The sequence below is a fragment of the Ochotona curzoniae genome, unplaced genomic scaffold, assembly GCF_017591425.1.
Source record: "Ochotona curzoniae isolate NIBS_2020 unplaced genomic scaffold, NIBS_Ocur_1.0 contig_1014, whole genome shotgun sequence".
NCBI lineage: Eukaryota > Metazoa > Chordata > Mammalia > Lagomorpha > Ochotonidae > Ochotona > Ochotona curzoniae.
Window position 1 is genome coordinate 11,758,493 of NW_024464920.1, and position 22,286 is coordinate 11,780,778.

Sequence of the window (22,286 nt, forward strand, 5' to 3'; positions counted from 1 at the left end):
CTGGCAATATTCTGGGCCTCTTAGCTCCCTCCTCATCTCCTCCTCCAGACCCTGGTGAGTGCTAAATGTGTGCTCCGGAGTGCAGTCACTGAAGATGGATGGTGACGACGACATAAGAGCCCTGTTGGGATGTGAGTAGGCAGGTGTGATGCGAAGACAAGACCATCCTGCCGGGCTGGACCAGGACAGCATGCTGCTCTTTCTGAACCTCTGCAGTGGCTTGCAGGGACCCTTGGGTCCTTGTCTGAGTCCTCGCTTTGAAGGAGTTGACCCATCCATCTGGAAGCCAGCTGCTTGCTTTTTGTTTCTTGCTCGTTGAGTCTCCTGTTTCACTCACTTCCTCCTCCATTTCTCTCCCTGCTTTTCTCTCTCACCTGAGCCTGGCATCTTGGCTCCATTCCCAGGCCAATAAACTGGAGATCATCTTCATGTTGTTTGTCTGCGAAGTGTCTTCCCCCTTCCCCAATCTCTTTCCCTGTCCCAACTCAAACAGATGCTCTTCTAGTTTCTTAGGCTGCTGTAACGAAGTCCTGCAAACATGATGGCTTAGAACCATAGGAATACTCTCTCCCATAGTTCTTGAGGCCAAATGTCTGCAGCCAAGGTCTTGGGGAAGACAAATTCTGGTGAAAGCTCCTGGGAAAAATCCTTCCTTCCTCTGGTTCCTGCTGGTCATCCTGCGTGTTCCTTGTCCTTTCTTCCTGAACCTTTGCATTCCTGTTTCCCTGCCTGAACCCCATGGACCATCTCTTTGTGAGGACAGTAGTCATTGGATTAGGACTCACTCTAAGCCAATAAATCCTCATTTAACTTGATTACATTTGTCAACATCCTATGTCCAAACAAGGTCAAGTTCATGGGTCATGGGATTAGGACTTTGACATAACATTTTGTTTGTTTGTTCGTTTATATTAGAAGATTTACAGAGAGAAGAAGAGACAGAAAGCAAGATCTTCCATCTGGTGGTTTACTCCCCAAGTGGCTGCAAATGCTGGAGCTAAGCTGATCCAAAGCCAGGAACCAGGAGCTTCTTCTGGGTCTCCCACACGGGCGCAGGGTCCCAAGGCTTGGGCTGTCCTCTACTACTTTTCCAGGCCACAGGCAGGGAGCTGGATGAGAAGTGGAGCAGCTGGGATTAGAACCGGTGCTCGTAGGGATCCTGGCATATGCAAAGTGAGTACTTCAGCCACTAGGCTATCGTGCTGGGTGCAACATAACTTTTTTGGAATCAGATAAGAGATGCCCATGTAGTTACATCTTGCTTGGCTTTTTTTTTTTTTTTTACAATTTTACATTATATATATATATATATAAAATTTATTTTTAAAATATTGTGAATTGCTCTTATATAAATAATCAAGTGTTATTTTTTCAAACAAAACTCCTTTACAGGCTAAAAGAGGGTATGTGGTATTGCCCCATCAAAAATTTAACATATACTGCTTTCTATGCTAGTACTTCTACTATCTCAAAGAAGCCATTTGGCAGGATCACGTAACCTCTTTCCGAAAAGTCATCTTTTCTCTTTTTGCAAGTGTAGAACCTCTTTTAGCTTCTCAAGCTGCCCTGTCTTCTGCATCGCTGCTGCTGTGCTGTCTCGAGCTTCTTTGAGTTTTTCAACTTGAGTTGTTGAATCCTCTTCCTCTGGTGCATGGTAACCTCCACGGTGTCATTGTGGTTACAGAAAACTGAGAGACTGTGGGGCTCTGCAGAGGAGGCGTCAGCCGCCCAAACACAGCATCCACCTGGGAAGCGGAGGTGTTAACGGTGGTGGGGGCAGCTGCTCCTGCGACTCCAGAAGATCTTCCTTCTTGTCATGTGGTCCAGTGCAAAGCAGTATCGTGGACACAGCGTTCTCTTTCAGAAGCTTGTTGCTGCACTCCCTCTTGAACCAGTCTGAGCCATACTGCTGCTCTTGGTGCGCTGAAAGTCTTTCTTCCTGACAGCTGCTTCCTTTCCTCTTCTTTCTTTCTTTCTTTCTTTCTTTCTTTTTTTTTCCACAAAGGCTGTGTCAAGTCAGTGGACACTTGTGGAAAGACATGGGCTTTTGCTTGGTATTTTTCAAAATGACACACCGTCATGGGAAGCATTTCTTACATACAAAAAAGAGAGATTTATTCATTTAAAAGAGTATGAAGAGAAAGAGAGAGAGTGCCTCCATCTGCTGATTTGCTTCCCAAATGTCCACAGCAGCCAGAGCTGGGGACAGGCTAACGCCAGAAACCAGGAATTTCATCTGGGTCTCTTACTCGGATGCTAGGGGCCCAAGTACTTGGACAATCATCTGTTGCCTCACCAGGTGCGTTAGCAAGGAGCTGGATTAGAAGTAGGAGGACCGGATCTCAAACTGGCACTCTAATCTGGGATGCTGGCTTTGCAAGTGGTGACTTCACCCCCCTGCCCTACACTGCTAATTCCATGGAAATTATCTTTGCTGCGTCTGAAGGATACGTACTTTGGTATAGATCTGAGTTTGGATCCGTCCTCTGCTTTCACACAATTGATCTTAGCTTCTGCTTCCATACTTGTAAAGTGGGGAAAGTGATACAGTGTGTGTGCGGTTGCTACATGCTAGGTACTCAGCACTGGCCCTCTCACATGGGACACCTCCTGCTTCTCATTGTTAAGCTAGTAGACTCCTCTCTTTCCTCCTCCAGCTGAGTACAGTCACACGGACTTAGAGCAGACACCCACAAAGGATTCAGCGTCCCAAATGGATATTTGACATCCTCAGACCTGCCCACTGTTACCACCATAAGCCCTCTGGGCTAGAGAACAGAAGAAAGAGCTCCAGAACTACCCAGGAGACAAGTTCAGCTTTCTTTTTTTCGTGTCCCTCCCTGTCCCTGTGCCGTCCACTTGCTAAGCAGAAAGCAGCTTAGAGGAAATGTTAGGAAAGCAAAGGTTTCCAAGTGGCAGGGGTGTGAGTGTGTAAGCTTAGATTCCCCAGGGGGCTGCCTTCTGTACACAGCTTTCCCTCTCCAGTTTCTGTTTGTGCTTTAAGCAGCCAGCCTGCCCACGGGGTGGCACAGAGCACCCTGCCTTGGCTCTCTGCTGGTTTCATGTGCTTTGTGGCTCTTAAGCAGTGGCTGGTAAAAACAAACCCGCACTTGTTTTATTTAAAAAAAAAAAAAAAGAAGAAGAAAGAAAAGAAGAAGAAGAAAAAAAAAGAAAGCCAGTCTTTTATCTTTCAGGTTCCTCTAAGTTGCCAAAGATTTTATTGTCTTATTGGAGAGAGAGGAAACAAGTAGGGTTTTATCTTCTACCCGTGCCAGGCAGCCACATAGAACATCAAAGCCGGAAGGGCCTTGGGGAGTGATGGGGAAGTAAAACCACAGAAAGAAGCTGGGCCGCACCAGGGAATGCTGGTGCTCCCAGGCCATTGGGTGACTTTGGTGGTAGCTGGACAAGATGAGAGAGCTGGCAGTTTTAACGGAGAGAGGGTTGGTTCTTAGAAGCGGAGGGCCCAGTGCTGTAGCCTGGTGACTAAAGTCCTCGCCCTGATCATATTGGTATCCCAAATGGGTGCCAGTTCTGATCCCACCAACTCCACTTCCCATCCAGTTCCCTGCTTGTGATCTATTGGAAAAGCAGTTGGGGATGGCCCAAAGCGTTGAGATCCTACACCCACATGGGAGACCCAGAAAAAGCTCCTGACTCCTGACCTTGGATCGATTCAGCTCCGGCTGTTGTGGCCACTTGGGAAGTGAATCATGGGACGGAAGCTCTTTCTCTCTGTCTTTCCTCCTCTCTGTATATCTGCCTTTCCAATACAAATAAATAAATATATATATTTTTAAAGCTTCAAAGTCAAATTCGTGAGATATGTTTTGGTGTGGAGAATGAGATGCTGTCTTAGGTAGGACAGCAGTGTGTCTATCACAGCAGGTGCCTTCCTAAGCTGCACACATCCGGAGGCAGGACTTGGGACACGCACTCCACCCACATCACCTCCTTAGTCCTTGTTACGAGCCCGGGAACGCCATTGTTATCCCCAACCTGCAGGCTCGAGCTTACACAGCCGTGGGATTCAAACCCAGGACTGATGCCTTAATTACCTCTTGTTTCATTTCATTTCTTTTTTTTTTTTTCTGATTAAAGTACATGTAACTGAAAACATACTGCCTTAATCACTATGAAAGTGTTTTGCTCATTAGCATGTTGAAAATGTATGTCCTTCTCCCTAATTTTTCACCTTTTAAACTGAATGTCTATAATCAGTAAGCTAACAGCTCCCCATCCTTGCCTCTCCCTCGGCTCCAGCGACCCTGTCACTGTGAATGCCACCCTCTGAGGACCTCAAATGGTTCTTGTCTTTTTTATGACTGGCTCATTTCACTCAACATAATGTCCCAGGTCATCCAAGGATACCATGTGTCAGAATCTTCTTCCTTTAAAAGATGAATATTTCATGATATGGGCATGCCACATTTTATTCATGCATCTGTTGAGAGATGTTTTTTAAAAGGATGTATTCATTTTACCGGAAAGGTAGATCAGATTTACAAAGAAAAAGAGAGGCAGAGAGAAAGATCTTCCAGCTGCTGGTGCACTCGCCAAATGGCCACAATAGCTGATCTGATCTGATCTGATCTGAAGCCAAAAAAGTAGGAGCCTCCTCCATGCCCCGGTGCAGGTGCGGCATCCCAAGGCCTCGGGCCATCCTTCGATGCTTTACCAGGCAATTCAGCAGGGAGCAGGATGGGAAGTAGAGCAGCTGGGATACAAACATGTGCCAGTGTAGGATAGTGGCACTGGCAAGCACAGCATTAAGCAATTGAAACCCATCACATCAGCCCTGGCACCCCTATTTTTATACAAGAAAAAAAAAAGCTTTGTGATGTTTCTGAGCACCCCTAGGAAGTCTCAAAACAGTTTTAGGTAGAGAAGATACTCTGAGTGCGTTTTTTTTTTTAAAGTTAAGATTCATTTATTATTTTTATTTGAAAGGCAGAGTTACAGAGAGAGGAGAGACTGAAAGAGGGAGAAAGAGAGAGATCTTCCATCCTCTGATTCACCTCCCAAATGACTATCCTAAGTGGTGGCTTAACCTACCGTGACACAATGCCTTCCCCTCACAGATTGTTCAACTGATGTGTTCTGAACTTTGTAAAAAGAAAGCACTTTGGAAATTGTAGATATTGGGGCTGAATAAAGAAAGTTCATTCTCCTTGATAAAAATAGCTTTGGGAAAAGTAAGGTTCTGAAATCATCTCCCCCATCATTCTTATTCCTGACCTCCTTGGGCATTCTCACTATATGCTTTCCCTCTTTTTACTGGATTTTTCTTTCCTTGCAGTAAGAAAAAAATCTTATTGGAGAAAAGTTGTGCCAAACCTGAGGACCTCAGGCCAAACTCAGCGAGCATGAGGAGCTTTCTGGTAGGAACTGTCTCTGTAGGGATGGAAGCCAGTCCCGAAGGCTGCAGCTCCAGGTGGGTGCGGCAAGTCTTTTCACATCTGTCCAGCTCTCTAATTATACTTTTACTCACTCAAGTTCTTAGTGGTTTCCTATCTGTTATCCTGCCTGGAAGCTCCTCCAGGGGCTATCGCATCTGTCTCACATTCTGTTTCTCAGGAGACTAAGGCCATTCAGTGTAGTCTGTACATTCTGTGCCCGGTTTCGCTTGAGTTTCTCTGTTTCTTTTGGCCTGATAGGCGGATATTTTATCCCAGGTGATTTTTCTCCTGGGAACCATACACTTCACTGTAGGAACGATATGTGCTTTCAAGTCATTGTCAGTCTCGCTCACCTAGCCCTTAAAAACAAACTCTCCGATTCATTAGGTGCCGATTGTAGGAGAGGCACTTTGCTGAGCTTATTAATGTATTATTTTATCTCAGTTTCCAAGTAACCAGGATTCAAACAATTCATAGTTTACAATAGAGAAAACAAGGCTTTCATGACCCAGTTAAGTGACCTTCTTGTGATCATGTGCCTAACCACAGGGTCAGAATTTAATCCCAGAACAAACTAGGACTAAGAAGTTTGTCTAGTTTGCAACTTATTTATATTTGTATGCTGTGGTAGTGGCGGGTAGGTGAAGGGGCAGAATCTATTTCAGACTCTAGGAAAAGAAAACTAACATGTCTATATTTTGTTAAGTCTAAACTCTCAGCATACTCGACTGGGAAAGGTGGTTGGGGTCTTGGGTTAGTTACTGAGGAAGTAAGTGAGTAAGTTTTTGGCATTCCCAGGGTGCACTTGCGGGGTGGAAAGTTGGTGCTTTTCCTCACCCATTGCAGGAGCCGAAGCCCACACCCTGTAACAAAACGTTAACCATGTTCACAGATTGATTGAATAATAGTTTTCTGTGAAACAGCAACCTTTGGAAGTGGAAAAAAACACTGATTTTATGCATAGATCTAATGAAGCATGGAAAGCACACAGATGTAAGATTGGAACCAAGGTGTGTGAGCTGTGGGCATCAGGTCAGGGGGAAATGCAGTAGCGCAAGTTGAGGACTTCAGTCACTAGGCTATTGCGCTGGGCCCTAATTCTCCCCTTTTAAAGATTTATTTTAATTACTTGAAAGGCAAAATGACAGAAAGTTAAATTGGGACAGATAAATAAAGTAGCTCTTCATCCACTGGTTCACTCCCCAAACAGCTGCAATGGCTTGTGGTTGGCCAAGCCAAAGCTAGGAGGCAGAAACTTTTATCCTGGTCGTCCACGTGGTGGCAGGGCCCCAAGCACTTGGATCGTGCTCTGTTATTTTCCCAGGTGCATTAGCTGGGAACTAGATTGCAAGTGGGACAACTAGGACCAGAACCAGTGCTCATATGGAGTGTCATGGTGCTGGCCCTGTTTTCAGCTCTCTGAAGGGCAGGAGAAAGTCAGATTGGTATGCCTAGGTTTTATGGCTTACTCGGGAGAGGAGGAGTTGTAGTTTCTTTGACCTCACTTTCAAGAAGAGGAAGCTTGCTTTTGTTCTAAAGACAAGGGAAGACAGGAAAATGTCAGAGAAAGACTTTGCTTCTGAGGTCTTTTAATATTCCTTAGTCCAAAGCACTCAGCACTCTAAAGGGCTGTGCCTTGGGATATCTTTTCTGAACTCCATCAGTGATGTTTTCTCCCTTTTTAATTAGATTTCTGCTTTTCATAGATGTCTCTCAAAAGCACAGACCATCCCATGACTTTATTTATTTGTCTTTGCAAAAGCTGGAGGTGACATGATTTTCTGGGAGTCGTATGTTTAGGAAGTCCTGGTAGCAACGGTATTGGGTTACATTTAGGTCAATCTGCAGTTTGATTTTGTGTGTGTGGTTCTCCATCTTCTGTTTTGTTATTCTTTTCGTCTTTAAAGTTAACTCACTTACTCAACTTCCCATACCAAGTTCAGGGGCTTGTGGCTATGGCTTTTGCTACTAGGGAAAAAATTAGATAAAACCATTTACTTGACTTACCTTGTTCTTTGTGTAAAAGAATGCTACAGCGAAACCTCTTAAAGCATAGTGTGATAAGGGTGAAGATCTTAGACTTTGGGGGCAGAGGTATTTAAGGGTCTGGTCTACATTCCTTCCCAAGCTGGCCCTCTCCAAACACAGGGGCTTGGTGTCTGTTTTTCCTTGAGCCAGAACTTTGTGCCTCCTTCCTAGCTGACAGATATTTACTATTTAGGTCTCAACTCAAGCTCTGCCTTTCCAGGGAAACCCTTGTTGACTTCTGTGGTTATTTCAGATTTTCCCAACTTAGGCTGTTAAAGCACCATGATCACTCCTACTTAACACTTGTCACGGCTTCCATTTTTCATATTCTTAGGTGGAGTATTGTAGACTGACTCTCCTACAAGTAGACACCGGGTTCCACGAGGGCAGAGGTCAAGTGACACATGGTTTATGTTGTGCCACCAGTTAATAGCTGTTGATTGAAAAGGACCAAGAACCTTCAGGGACTTTGGGTACCTTGCTTTCCTTCCTTCTGTCCCATTATTTACTGAAGATGAAGAGCAAACATCATTATCTTTCTGAAGAAGCCTGTAAATATGAAATCTGGCAGAGTGAACAAAGATGGCAAACATTTCTTTCCAATGCTTTAACACATTTCTTTTTCAAAGTTCTGTATGGGTTCTGTGCCAGGCAGGCATGTACACCCTTGTGTTGCCCTGGGCTGAAGTCTTTACTAAACATCTCAGAATATTCCTTGGGACTCCTATTGAATCAGTGTGGAGCCAAACTTGTTCAAGGCCCGAAGCCCCAGGATGTCGTCCTCTTGAGTTGTTTGGCATGACTCAAGCCAGGAAGCCAGGTCTTCCTACAATCCCAAGCAAATTTCAGTGTTGACTATTTCTGGTTTTATATCAGCAAAAAGAGTTGTCCAACTTTTGTAGTTCAGATCTTGGCCATTTAGAACAAGTTCTTCCTTCACCGTTCTTCTTCCTGGAGGCCCTGACCGTCACATATTGTCATTGCTGGGGCCACCTCGCCCCGGGAGGTCTTTCTTAAAGCTGCAGGACAACGCTCTGGCCTCAGACCAAACGTGGAGTGGGAATGGCCTGGCTTCTTGGCAGCTTTTCTGTTCCACTGACAGCAGCCCTGCTTGTGGAGGCGTCTGGTATCAGGAATATCTTGAGCTTGGGTCCTGGGAAAATTCTTCTCTGTTGCTTTTGTGGGGAGAAAAAAAAAATGTGAAGACTATCTGTGTGTAGTATGTGTGGGGCAGATTTTATGCCAAGTGTTTTTAAAAATGCTGGAACAAACCAAGATAGATTCCATTCTAGAAACAGCATTGATTATTTATAATTGAGACTTTTGTAACTCGTAATGTTGAAGAACAGAAGTATGTTATAGTAAGAGTTTCAGAACAGCAGTTACTTTTGGAGGAATGATGGTGGGAAAATAAATCATAATTTAAATTGCATGCTAGACATTTTCCATGTGCGTTAACGTAAAGATTTAAGAGCCAGGAGTTGGGATCTTCAGTCCAAAACCACTGTATTTGTCTAAGGAGCATGCATTGAATTGTTTTTGAAATAACAGTGATAAAATTAGGGATTAATTGTGTAGGCTCCAAATCAGGTATTTTCTGTATGACATCTGGAATCTTCTCTCTGTAAGCCTGCCCATAAACTGGGGTGGGGGTAGAATCTCTGCCTTGTGGAGTTGTCAGGGCTATTTGAGATGACATATGGAAGTACTTAGCATAGCTTTAGGCAAACAATGTGCCCAATGACTGGTGGCTTTAATTGTAATTATAATTTTTGAAGGTAAATATTTATTATTATTTTTAAAAGATTTATTTACAAGGAGAAGGAGATTCACATAGAGAGGGAGAGATAGAAAGATTTTCTACTCACTGGTTCACTCCTCAAGTGGCTGCAATGGTTGGAGCTGAGCTGATCTGGAGCCAGGAACCTGGAGCTTCTTCTGGGTCTCCCATGTGGGACAGGGTGCCAAGGCTTTGGGCCATTCTCAACTGCTTTCCCAGACCACAAGCAGGGAGCTGGATGGGAAGTGGAGCAGCCGGGATACAAACTAGCACCATATGGGAAATTGGTCTATGCAAGGCAAGGACTTTAGCCATTAGGCTACTGTGCTGGGCCCAAGATTTATTTATTAGAAGGAGAGAATTACAGAGAAAGAGAAAGATCCCCCATTTGGTGGCTGAGCCCTCAACATGCTGACAATAGTTGGGGCCTGGTCAGGCCGAAGCTGGGAGCTTTATCCAGGTCTCCTACAGGAGTGTGGGGGTCCCATCTGGGTCTCTCATGTGAATGTGGGGGCCCAAGCACTTGGCCCATGTTCAGTTGCATTTCCCATACTACTGCCAGGGAACTGAATGGAAAGCAGACCAGCTGGGACTCGAACTGGTACCCATAGTAGATGCTGGTGTCACAGGTGGCTTAACTGGCTATGCCACAATGCCAGCCCCTTTATTTATCATTTCTAGGGTATTCCTGAATCCAAACTGACACCTCTAGGCCGCTCCTGAGGGTGGCAGGAAGAAGCAGACTGCAGTTTCTAGCGATGGCGTGGAAGGTGCAATGAGGAAGCAGAGGGAGCCCATTCTAGAAGAATTATTAATTTCTATCAACAGTAATTACATTTGGTTAATGTTTACAGTTTACAACATGTTGCATCTTTCTCCTCCCAGTAACTTTTTGTTATTGTTGTTAATATAAACACCTATGGGGTAGAAGACATCAGCTCAGTTTTTAGGTAAAGAAATTGAGGTCCAGGATCTTAAAATGACCACATCATTGCACTGGGAGTAAGTAACAAAATTATGGAACTTGGATAAATGCAGTTTCCTAATTCCAAACTCACACATCATTTCTATTATTTCATAGCAGTAAGACTTCACCCAAACTCAGAATTAGGAGTTTAAAAGTACGTATTCTGGGCCCAGCATGGTAGCCTAGCAGCTGAAGTTCTTGCGTTGCTCGTACAAGGATCATATGTGTGCCGGCTCGTGTCCTGACAGCCCCACTTCCCATCCAGCTCCCTGCTTGTGATCTGGGAATACAGATGGCAAGAGCCCAAAGCCTTGATATCCTGCACCTGTGTGGGAGACCCAGAAGAGGCTCCGGGCTCCTGGCTTTGGATCGGTACAGCTCTGGCCGTTGCGGCCATGATTGCAGAGTGAGTTAATGGAGAGAAGGTGTTCTTCTATGTGTCTCCTCCTCTCTGTATATTTGACTTTTCCATAAAATTAAAAAATAAATCTTGAAAAAAAAAAGTACGTATTCCACTTATCTAACAAATCATGCTGCTCTGTCATTTGCCTGGGAGAGCAGGTTGAAAAATCCTCCTGGTTTTGTTAACTTGTCAGTTCCAGTCCCTTTGAGGATATGTGCATCTGTCAATGAAGATGTACAAGCATTTGGGGACTTCAGTCCAAAGTCACAGGGCCTGGTCAGGCAGGAGTGAGTGAGCTGAGGCTCGTGGAACTGCAGTCTAACCTGGTCCCCGGAGAGGCGGCCCCTCTGACTGTGCAGTCCTCCCAGCCCAGGAGCAGGTGTCCAGAAGACTCCCGTGGGTGTGGATTCGGTGATGCTAGCCGTGGACTTGAACATGTCCTCTGTACAGGCTGTAGTTACATGAGTTCCTTGTTTGCTGTGGACAGCTCACCAGGGTGTACAGCGGCTAAAGGGAGGGGGTTGTCCTGGCCTGGTTCTGACATCCACTTGCTAAGCCACTCAACGCGCCCCTCTCCGATCAATCCAGTCAGTCTTGCTTATTCTTGTTATCTTTCCCAGGACTAACTGGTTTCAATGTGAACCCTAAAAAGTAAAATTGCAAATCAAGCACAAAACCAACCGACCAGCCCCAGAGATCCCCCAAGGGGGAAGAACAGCTCCGGGTAACTGTCCTCCCTCGCTGCTGCTTTCACAAGCAGACAGTGGGTCCTGCTTCCAGGGCGTCCCCACCCTCGGCCTTGACAGTGAAACCAATCGAGTTCTGTATGCAGTGATACTCCCAATTCAGTGAGTTTGAGTGAATTGTTGTTAGAGAAGAAAAATGGTTTTAAATGTAATGTTTTGTTCTTCCTGCTTGCAAACTAAAGACCTTGGCATTAATTTAATTTCTTTCCACTTATCTGTGGCTGCTAATTGATATTGGTTACAAATTCGGAATCATACAGTCCTTTGTCCAGAGTCCAAGGCCTTTCAAGCTCACATCTGCAAACTTCTTTTTGTTCTCTAGAGAAAAATCAGTTTACTCTTCAATCCTGTATAAGTATAATGAATCTCCACATAAATGCTTTGATTCGGGGAAAGGCTGGAAGGAAGTTTGATTCCTAAACTGTAAGAGGCATTTTTTCGTTGTGTAAGTATGCACAGCAGCAGAGCAGCTTCCTCCTAGCGCAGCAAGAACTGAAAGACAAGAAAGGCCACGGGCAGGGACAGAGCAAGCAGGGGAAATTGGCTTAAACCTTGGGCCAACATGCGTTGAGGGTCTCTGTGTCTAAGAAGCCAGTGGCAGCATCAAGAATGGCCTTGAACAAAATCCATTTTTTTTTTTTCCTGAACCACAGATGACATTGAAGTTGTCCTACTCTGTGAACTAAAAGGGAGAACTGCCAGTGTTTTGTCTACCGACAGGCTAGTTCAGTATGCTGGGGTCATGGGCGGCAACGTGGCCTCATTGTAGGCTAAGCTTCCACTTGAGGCATCAGCCTACTTTGGGCACAGGTTTGAGTTCCTGCTGCTGTACTTCTAATTCAGCTCCCTCTTTATGACTTGGGAAGCAACAGACAATGGCCCATGCGTTTGGGCTGTTGCACCTATGTGGGAGACCCAGAAGAAGCTCCTGGCTCCTGGCTTTAGATGGCCCAGCTGCAGCCATTATTGCTATGTATGGAGTGAACCAGCACATGAAGATGTCTCTCTTTGTCTCTCTTCTCTCTGTAATTTTGCTTTTCAAGTAAAAGTAAAATAAATCTTAAAAAAAAAAAAAAAAGAAATGTTGGGTCATGACCAAGGTCAGGAGCAGATACGTGTTTTCTTCACTTCCCCAAATCTTCCAACTACCGGACATTGCTATTAGTCTAGCCCTCCCAGGTAACATTGAACTTCCCTGCTTGCTGGAGTAGGCATCGTAGAGAACAGTGCTTCCCCGACTTGAATCACGGTCAGGATCTCACCTAGCGCTTAGGAGGCAGAAATCGGTGGGCTCCAAGAATTCCTATATCGTATCAAATCCGTTTCCAGTTGATACTGATGTTGCTCATCTGGGCGCCTGCTCTGGAAACTGCTGGGCTGGAGGGCAGCAACGACGGAGACAAGCAAGGATCCTGCAGCCCAGTTCTTCCTGTTCCCGTGTGCCTTGCGTGAGCTTTGAGTTTCTCATCTGACACAGCAGATAATGAGAGATAATTCACAACAGTGCCTTGTAGGTGGGAAACTATTAGGATTTTTTGGTAATTATGGAAATTATCTATATGCCATAGACATAGAACTCATCTCTCCCAAAGCAAACCCTAAAGATTAGGGAAGCGGGGCTACCTGGATTAAAACAGGCACCCATTTGGGATCCTGGCATGTGCAAGGCAAGGACTTTAGCCACTAGGCTACCACACTGGGTCCTGATGAAATACTTTTACCTCCAGGTTATTTGAACTTATTTGGGAAAAAGAAACAAATCTAGGCTAATGAGTCACTGATGTTGAAGGCACACAAATGTTGCTAACTTACAGAGTATTCCACTAGTTCTGTTAAAAGTTGATGTTATTTTATGACAAAATGAGAAAGAATCTGAGATTGTTAGTGGTATAAATTTAATGTTAACTTTATCACCCAATACTAGTGCAATGAAAGAACCTCCAATTTGATAGATGGCAAGAACCGCCTTAATAGATGAACAATGTGAAGCAAGTGAAGGGATCTCTACCTCACAGGCCTCACCAAAGGAGCTTTGCTATCTTGTTACAGCACAGTGTTTAAACATCTGGATGCTAGTGGACAAGGGCTTTTCGTGAACACTGGAGACTGGGGCAGACCGTGTACGCACTTCCTGCCTTGCTGTTCTTATCTGGGAGCAAATGGAATCTAAAGGAAACCGTCATCATCCTCTCTTCTAATTACTGGAACACTTAAGTTCCAGACATCAGGCGTGTTTGGTTTTATCTTTGACCCACTGGAGATAGCAAGACATGGGTGCCGTGTTGTATTGACCCTGAGGAAAGCATGGAAGTCTCTGTTCCCAGTGGAGTAATTCACAGTCAGGTTGACTCCTGTGATGCCAGCAAGCTGAGCTATGGCAGGATGTCAGACCGCTGCTAGCCACTCCTCCTGAAAACAGAAAGTGAAAAGCAAGTAGAAGGCCCATTGCAGTAGCCTAGTGGCTAAAGTCCTCGCCTTGCATGTGCCAGGTTCCCATATGGGCGCTGGTGCTAATTTCAGTGCTCCACTTCCCATCCAGCTCCCTGTTTGTGGCCTGGGAAAGCAATGGAGGACGGCCCAAAGCCTTGGGACGCTGCATCAGCGTGGGAGTCCTAGAAGAATCTCCTGGCTTTGGATCAACTCAGCTCTGGCCATTGTGACCACTTGAGGAGTGAACCAGTGAGTGGAAGAGCTTTCTCTCTGTATCTCTTTCTCTCTATATATCTGTGATTCCAATAAAAATAAATAAATCTTTTAAAAAATAAATTATATGGGATCCTAGCAGGTTCAAGGTGAGGACTTTAGCCACTAGGATATTGGGCCAAGCTCAGATTATCTCTGTGACAAGTGTAGCTGTCCCTCCTTGGCCAGTGCCCCCAGGGGTGCCTGAAGCTATGTGTGTGCTCATGTTAATCTGTTGTTTTGTCTGTACCTGTGCTAATATCTGATTAATATACGTAGATATTGTAAGAGATTAACCACGTTAGCTAACAATAACACAGTAACTGTATACTACAATCAAAACAATTTAAAACGTAACTTCTTTATTTCAGGAAATTTTATTTTTAAAATTTATTTATTTTTATTGCAAAGTCAGATATACAGAGAGGAGGAGAGACAGAAAGGAAGAGCTTCCATCCATTGAATCACTCCCCAAGTGGCCACATTGGTCACAGCTGAGCCAACCTGAGGCCAGGAGGCCAGAGCCTTTCCTGGGTCTTCCACATGGGTGCAGGGTCCCAAGGCTTTGGGCTGTCCTCGACTGCTTTCCCAGGCCACAAGCATGGAGCTGGATGGGAAGCAGGGCTTCCAGGATTAGAACTGATGCCCATATGGGATCCTGGCACATACAAGGCGAGGGCTTTTGGCGCTAGGCTACTGCACTGGGCCCAGGAATTTTTCATTTAGTGTGTTTGAACTGTGACTATGAGTACATGACACTGCAGGAAAGAGAACCACAAATAAGAGGGTCAGATAATTAGCTTGGAGAAGCTAGATCTGCTCTGTGGGTGGGCATAGCCCCCATGTTGTCCTCTGGTGTCCCTCTGACCCCATGCGCAAAAGATGGGCAATCTTTTCGTGGCCCTGACACCTGTGACACCCCAAATACTCTTCTCATCTGGTTTAATCTGCCTGAATTTGCAGTGGAGTCCGGTTCTCTTTACCTCTAATGTGATGCTCAAGACATCTGCAGCACGCCTGCACCCCTGGACCTAGTGTTTCTATCTTTAGAAAATAAAAACTTTGCAACAAGAGCTGGCATGTTTCCAAGGAGTTCATATTCCCAGAGCCTTCCTGGATTATCCTAGATGTGATGTATAATTCAGGCTCTGGGTCGTGAAAACAGATTTTCAGAAACCAAACAGCCAAAACAGCCAGGGAAGCTTATCTACCTGTGTGAAAATGTCTGGTTATTTTATTTGCCTTTCTTTCTCCTCTTCCGCCTCTTTTTCTTGTCTCCTCCTCCTCTTCCTGTTATTCTTTCTCCTCCTGTTCTCTTCCTTCTCCTTCTTCTTTTCAATGGTTATTTCTTTTACCTGTAAGTCAGTGTTACAAAGAGAGTGTTGGAGGGAGAGGGTCCCTGCATCCGTATGGGAGTCCCAGAAGGAGCTCCTGGCTCCTGGCTTAGGATCAGCCCAGCTCTGGCCACTGTGATCATTTGGGAAGTGAATAAGCATAAAGAAGACTTCGCTCTCTATTTCTTGCTATTTCTGTCCTTCCTCACACACTCCATCGCCTGCCACTCCCCCCACCCCACCCTGTCTCTCCCTCTCTTTGCAACTCAGCTTTACAAATAAGTAAAAGAAATCTTTCAAAGCGTATAGATGGCTAAGGACTTAGAACGCCAGCACGGGGAACTGAGTTTACAATGATGTTCTCTGTCTCCTACAGCTTCTGCCATCACCTCACTTGGGAAGGGATGTTGTTGAAATGTGCGTGGGGGTGACCCCGCAGAGGAGTACTGTGAGGATGGAGTTAAAGCACAGGACAGCCAGTGAGTGCTTGCAGACAACTGGAGAATGGATGGATACAGAAGTGTCCCATGTTGAGGGAGTGGTGGGCATCCAGTGTTTTCAGCTGTCCCTTACTGCTTTGGTTTCAGCAGTGAGCTATGGGGGAGAGGCCAGAGTATGTGAGGAATAAGAGGAACAAAGCTTGCTTTCTCTAACAATGGAAAACATTAACTATTCAGCAGGGGTCATCTTTAAGGTAGATCTGCATTAGTAAAATAAACTTTCAGTTGATTCTAATCTCTTGGCTGCCAGTATTTACTTTTCCATGATGAATGGCAAGATTTGCTGTTGCCAAGAGAAAGAACTTTCCCTAGGTTTGAGCAACCTCTAACTTTCACAGGGTTGTTGTCACCGTGTCCCTATCCCTGCTTAGCTGGTAGCACAGCATCTGAAGTCATCCTGTCCCTAGCGTGGGTGGGGCTGGAGGCTGGGGCAAGTCAGAGGAAGTTCCTGTTTCCGGTCTATTCAATTACTGCTTCCATCTGTAGAGGTGCTTTAAAGCTTCGTCTTTCTTGAGAAACCGGCTTAGACCCAAGGGTTGGGCAGCCTCCTTCCCCATGCCCATAGATGCTATGATTTAAATGTATTCCCAAGAAGTTTATGGGCTGAAAACTGAGCCCCAGATTCAGGTGTGAATGGTATTTGAAGGTGCAGCCTTTGAAATTAGATGAGGTCATGCGAAGGTGGCGTCCTGGTGATGACACTTGTAGCTAACAAAGAAGAGGAAGAGAGGTGTGAACTGGTTCTCTCTTGTTTTGTCTCCCTCCCACCATACGCCACCCTCTGCCATGTTGCAATGCAGCAGCAAGGCCCTCCCCCCCGCCACCCCTCACCACGATCCAAATAAACCTTGTTGTAAGTCATCCTGTCTCAGGTTTGTTGTTATAGCAACAGAAAACAGACTGAGACAACAGGCAATCACCTATCCAGTCTTGTTTCTGGACAAATCATCAGGCTGGCAGTTCATTGGAGAGGAGTGTTGGGCACAGGAAAGAGCTGATTTCAAGAAGCCAGCATTCTAAAGGAAAGATGGATTTCTTGTTCCAAATTTTGTTTTTTACGCCCAAACAAGCCAGCAGAAAACAGGGGGGTGGGGCGCAGATTTTAAAGGCAGCAGGAGTAGTTGTATGGTAAAGTTTAGGGAAAGCAAACAAACATATGAGCCCAAACAGTTGATAGTTATGTATGTTCAGGCTTAGTTCTTTTTCCCCCAAAGATTGATTTATTTATTTTAAAGACACACACACATGCATGCATGCACATGCATACACACACATGCATGCATGCACGTGCATACACACACATACACACACACACACTGGTCTTCCTCTTACTGATTCACTCCCCAAGTGACTGCAATGGCCAAGGTAAACATCAGCTGAGGCAAGGAACTTTATTTGGATCTTCCACTTATATGTAAGAGCCCCAGCAGTGAGCTGGATCAGCAATGGAGCAGCCAGGACTTAAACTAGTACCCACTTGGGATGCTGGTGCTGTATGTAGGCAGTGGCTGAACCCACTGTGCTACACTGCCAGCCTCTTGTTCTGATGCCGATACATTTGTGAAATGGATATCAGCAGGTGCAGGCTCCTTTGATGGTGGAGCTGAGCATCCATTAGATGCAGCTGCATCTAAGGTCTGCCATTTCTAATTATGTCATTTTAGTAGGTTCCTGATATGTATATTTTTAAGATTTATTTATTTTTTATCAGAAAGCCAGGTTTTATAGAGACAGAGGAATTCCATCTGCTGCTTCACTCCCAAATGGTTGCAACAGCTGGAGTTGAGCAAATCCAAAGATAGGGGTCAGAAGCCAAGAGTTTCTTCTGGGTCTCTCATCGGGTGCAGAGTCGCAAGGCTTTGGGCCATCCTTTGCTGTTTTCCCAGGCCATAAGCAGTCAGCTGGATCAGAAATGGACTAGCTGGGACATGAAGTGGTGTATATACGGGCTGTGAGTTCTTGGAAGGGGGAAGATTAGGTTGCTACGCTGCAGAGCAAGCAGGTTCCTGAAATTCTTTTCAAGCATTATTCACAAGACAAGGGGTAGGGAGATGGCCTCATTCAGATAAAATTGTGAAAAGGGGAAAGGAAGATATGCTTATAAGAGTTATCATCTGGTCACTCTATTTATTTTTAAAGTAAGTATTCTCAAAAAGAATATTAAAGACACAGGATGTATTCCATCCTTGTTGGTGCTGTATATACAGCACCACTAGGGATTGCCCCAACCAGAGGTTCTTGCAGGGCCTCTGACACTAGAGCAAACTTGGGCCAGGCCTTTCCAGTTTTCCTTTGAAATCTTGGCAGAGGCTGGAAGGTCCCTATGCCCCTTGCACTTGTGCACCTGTAAAAGCAGTGCTCTGTGGATGCTGCCAAGAGTGGCTGCCAGCGTGAGCAGTGCCTCGGCCTGCTTTGAACCATGGCTGAAATAGCAGCCCAGTACTTCTCTGGCAGGCAAGGAGTAGAATCCCAAGGTGACCCTTGGCAGGTAGCCCACGAGGACCATGGTTTCTGTCCTTTGAAACAGCTTTGTCCTTCTAGACCTTTTAAATTGTGATGGAAGGGGCATCTTCAAAGATTTCTGAGATGATCAGATAGTGTCAATAGTCTCCCATTTGTCATCTTGTTCCCCTGAATCTGCTTTTTGACTTTCTGTGTCTTGGCTGTGAATTTTCCAAATCTTTCCAATCTGTTTCTTCTTTTCTTCCTTCCTTCCTTTTCTTTCTTTCTCCTTTCCTTTTCTCTTTCATTCTTTCTTTCTTTCTTTCTTTCTTTCTTTCTTTCTTTCTTTCTTTCTTTCTTTCTTTCTTTCTTTCTTTCTCTCTTTTTTTCTTTCTTTCTCCCTTTCTCTTTCTTTCTTTCTTTTTCAGATTTACTTTTTTTTTAACTAGGAAAGTAGAGTTCCAGAGAGGGACACACACACACACACACACACAGAGAGAAAGAGAGAGAGAGAGAGAGAGAGAGAGAGAGAGAGAGAGAGAGCCTACACCCAAATGGCTACAAAGGATGGCTGGCTGGAGCTGGGCCAGTATGAAGTTGGAATCCAGGAGCCCCGTTCAGGTCTCCCACGTGGGTGTAGGGTCCCAAGCACTTGAGCCATCCACCGCTTCTTCTTTCCAGGCCATGAGCATGTAGCTGGATTGGAAAATTAAGCAACCGAGACACTTATCAATGCCTATATGGGATGCTAGCACCAGCAGAGGATTAGCCTGTTGAACTACTGTGCTGGTCCCTCCACTCTATTTCTTTGACTCCTAAGTTTCAGTGTAAATTTGACAGAAAGTCTAATCCTCCATCTGCATCCCATATGGACACTGGTTCATGTCCAGCTGCTCCACTTTCACTTCAGCTCTATGCTTGTGGCCTGGCAAAGCAGCGGAGGATGGCCTAGATACTTGGACAGCGGCACCTGCACTCCACCTGGGAGATCAGAAGAAACTCCTGATTCCGGGCTTTAGATTGGCTCAGCTCTGGACATTATGGCCACTTGGGGAGTGAACCAGTGGATCAAAGATCTTTCTCTCTGCTTCTCTCTGCTCTTCTCTGTAAAATCTGCCTTTGAAATATAAATACATAAATCTTAAAAAGAAAAACAGAAGAGGAAAATTTCATAAATGTCTTCATGACTTCAGAGTAGAGAGTGAGTTAAGAATACAGTAAATGCACGTTATAAAGGCAAAAATATCACATGCAAATCTAAGAGAAATTCACTGAGAGAAGTATTTGCAGCAGTCAGAACTGACAAAGTATGGATATCTGGAATGTACTTTTTCCCTTGGGAAGGAAAGATCTATTTTGGCTTCTAAATCATGCTTAGTATTGGTGTTCCCATCAGTCTGATGGCAGGTGGAGGCTGGCAATAGTGGAATGGGTACAGAGATGGGATTCCTGGTGAACCAGGTAGCAGAGAGAGGTTGGCCAAACTCAGCTGAAATAACAGGCCCTCTTGTGAGAACCACCCTCTCAAGATAAGCCCTGTAACCTAAAGATCTCCTTCTAGACCCTCTTCTCAGACCCGTAATTAGATCAAGTGTCCCCCATTGTTCCATCAACTGTTACTGTAAAACCTCAGAGTTGAAACATATGTATGAGTTTGGGGAGCTTTGTCATCTTGAGTCCATAGTAGTCTGACGCCCCTAAAACTCATATCCTTCTCACACGCAACGTAAAATCCCCAAGTCCATGTCCTTAAGTCTCCTCTGAGACTGAAGGCAAGATCTCTTAGCTGCAAACTTGTATAATCAAAAGCAAGTTTCTTACTTCTAAGAATAGAGAAGACAGGGATATCGAAAGGATTGGGTCAAAATAAGATAGAAATCCAGCAGGCCCAACTTTCATGTGAAAGGAGTAAGTTGAAGGAAAATACACCTATATGACAGCATTTATGCAACAATGTTATATGTGGTATGGGTATGGATATATTTATATATGTATGCTGTATATGTATTCATGCATATACAACATGTATATGGGTGAGTTGTAAAAGTATAAAAATATGCACTGAATGAAAAACACATTTTAATTTTTACCTCTAGGGAAGGAGAGGAAAGATATCAGCACACAATTAAAAAAAAAGAAAGAAAAAGAACAACATTTAAAAATCTAAGTGTTGGATAAATCGGTGCTTGTTGCATTCTTTTGAATATCATTGAGAAAATTTGTCATGAAGAGTAGTGGATGATTTTTGAAACTTGGGAAAGAGGAGTCAGATCAGGGGAGGAATGGTCAAGACCTGGGACATTTGGTTAACTCAGGCCATACCAAAGGAATGCCAATGACCACGGTCATGGAAAGAAGACAACTTAGAAATACAAACATACCTCAGGGCTCAATAAGCTTTGGCATAGGGTATAGAACAATGATGTTTCTGTTTATATAATTGTTTTTCTAAAAAATATGTGAAGTATACCCTCGTCACTATTTTGTAAGCATGCGGTGTAGTGGTACTAAACCCCTTCACATGGCTGTGCAGCCATTGCTGTGACCTGTCTTCAGATCTGAAGTTCTGAACCTGCTCAGCACTAGCTCCTCATTTCCCCTCCCCCAGCTCTGGGAAGCACCGTTCTACCATCTGTCCGGATGCATGTGGTTACTCTAGGTACTTCATAAAGTGTCATCACAGAGTAGTTATCCTTTGGAGTCTGGCTTATTTCACGTGGCAAAATGTCAGTCGTGTTGTGACAAGTGTCAGAATTAGCTGTTTTTTTTTTTTTTTAGGCTGGATATTTTAAGAATGAATAATTTCTTCACCTATTCATGCAGTGGTGGACATTGGGGTTGTGTCTCTCCTCTGGCAATTATGAAGATTACTGCTCTGAACATTGGTGAACAAATATCTATTCATGTCCTTACTTTCAATTCTTTTGGGTTTGGACCCAACAGTGAAATTAATGGAACATATAAAAATCCTATTTTTAATGTTCAATTTTAGGAAGACAATGATTTTTATTAAAAAATTACAATTTTCAGGTACTTCTAAAGTGAAATAATATATTACATTCAAATGTTAATCTGCATTTCCTCACCATCACTTTCCAGCAACCTGCCAAGTTTGCAACTAGAATTCTCCTAGAAATTTTGTTACCATGGATATGAGAACAGGATTCCACAGAGACATTGTTGGAATAGAGCCAATCCCCAGAGACCATCTGTCACTCAATGATGAGTGAATGAATGTTTATGAAGAAGATCCAATACAGCGATAAAAAAAAAATTTTCCTTCTGTGCAAAAAAGTATTCTTGCTGGTCTAAACCATTTTGTTTATGATTGACAATCTAACTGTAATGGTCAATTTGTTTCTCTATTTGTCCTAAGAAATGTCAAGTGAAATGTTCAAGAATGAAGAAAATCTTAAATCCCCAAATCTTTGATGTTTACATTAAACAAAATAGAAACCTAAAGTCAAGAAAAAAAAAAAAAACACCCACAGTTGTTGCTTCTAAATGTTACAAATAAAATTTAGGTTATTGTAGGATAATGAAAAACAGAGATACATAAAAGTTCAATTATTAAAATAATCTGTAGGGCCTGGCGCGATTGTCTAGTAGCCAAAATCTTTGCTTTGCCTGACCTGGGATCCAATAAGGCGCTGATTTGTATCATGGTGGCCCCACTTCTCATCCAGGCCCTAGATGTGATCTGCACTTCCTCCCCCTTTTCATTACATTCATTCAAATTATTTTCTAGGCATCAGTACTTATGTGTTGAGTCCATGTGCTTATTTATTTATTCACTTATCTATTTATTTTAATAGGAAAGGCAGACGTACATGGAGAAGAGATACATAAAGATCTTTCATCCACTGTTTCACTCCCCAAGCACCCACAATGGACAGAACTGAGCCAACCTGAAGCCATAAGGGTGCATGTTCCTAAAGCTTTGGACCAGTCCTTATTGCTTTCCCAGACCACCAGTGTGGAGATGGATGGGAAGTGGAGCAGCTG

At 44.2% G+C, this 22,286-nt stretch overlaps 1 pseudogene; it reads right to left on the minus strand.

Moving 5' to 3' along the window:
* Positions 1-1,446: 1,446 nt before the first annotated feature.
* Positions 1,447-22,286, minus strand: part of LOC121154905 — a 53,565-nt pseudogene continuing 32,725 nt past the window's right edge.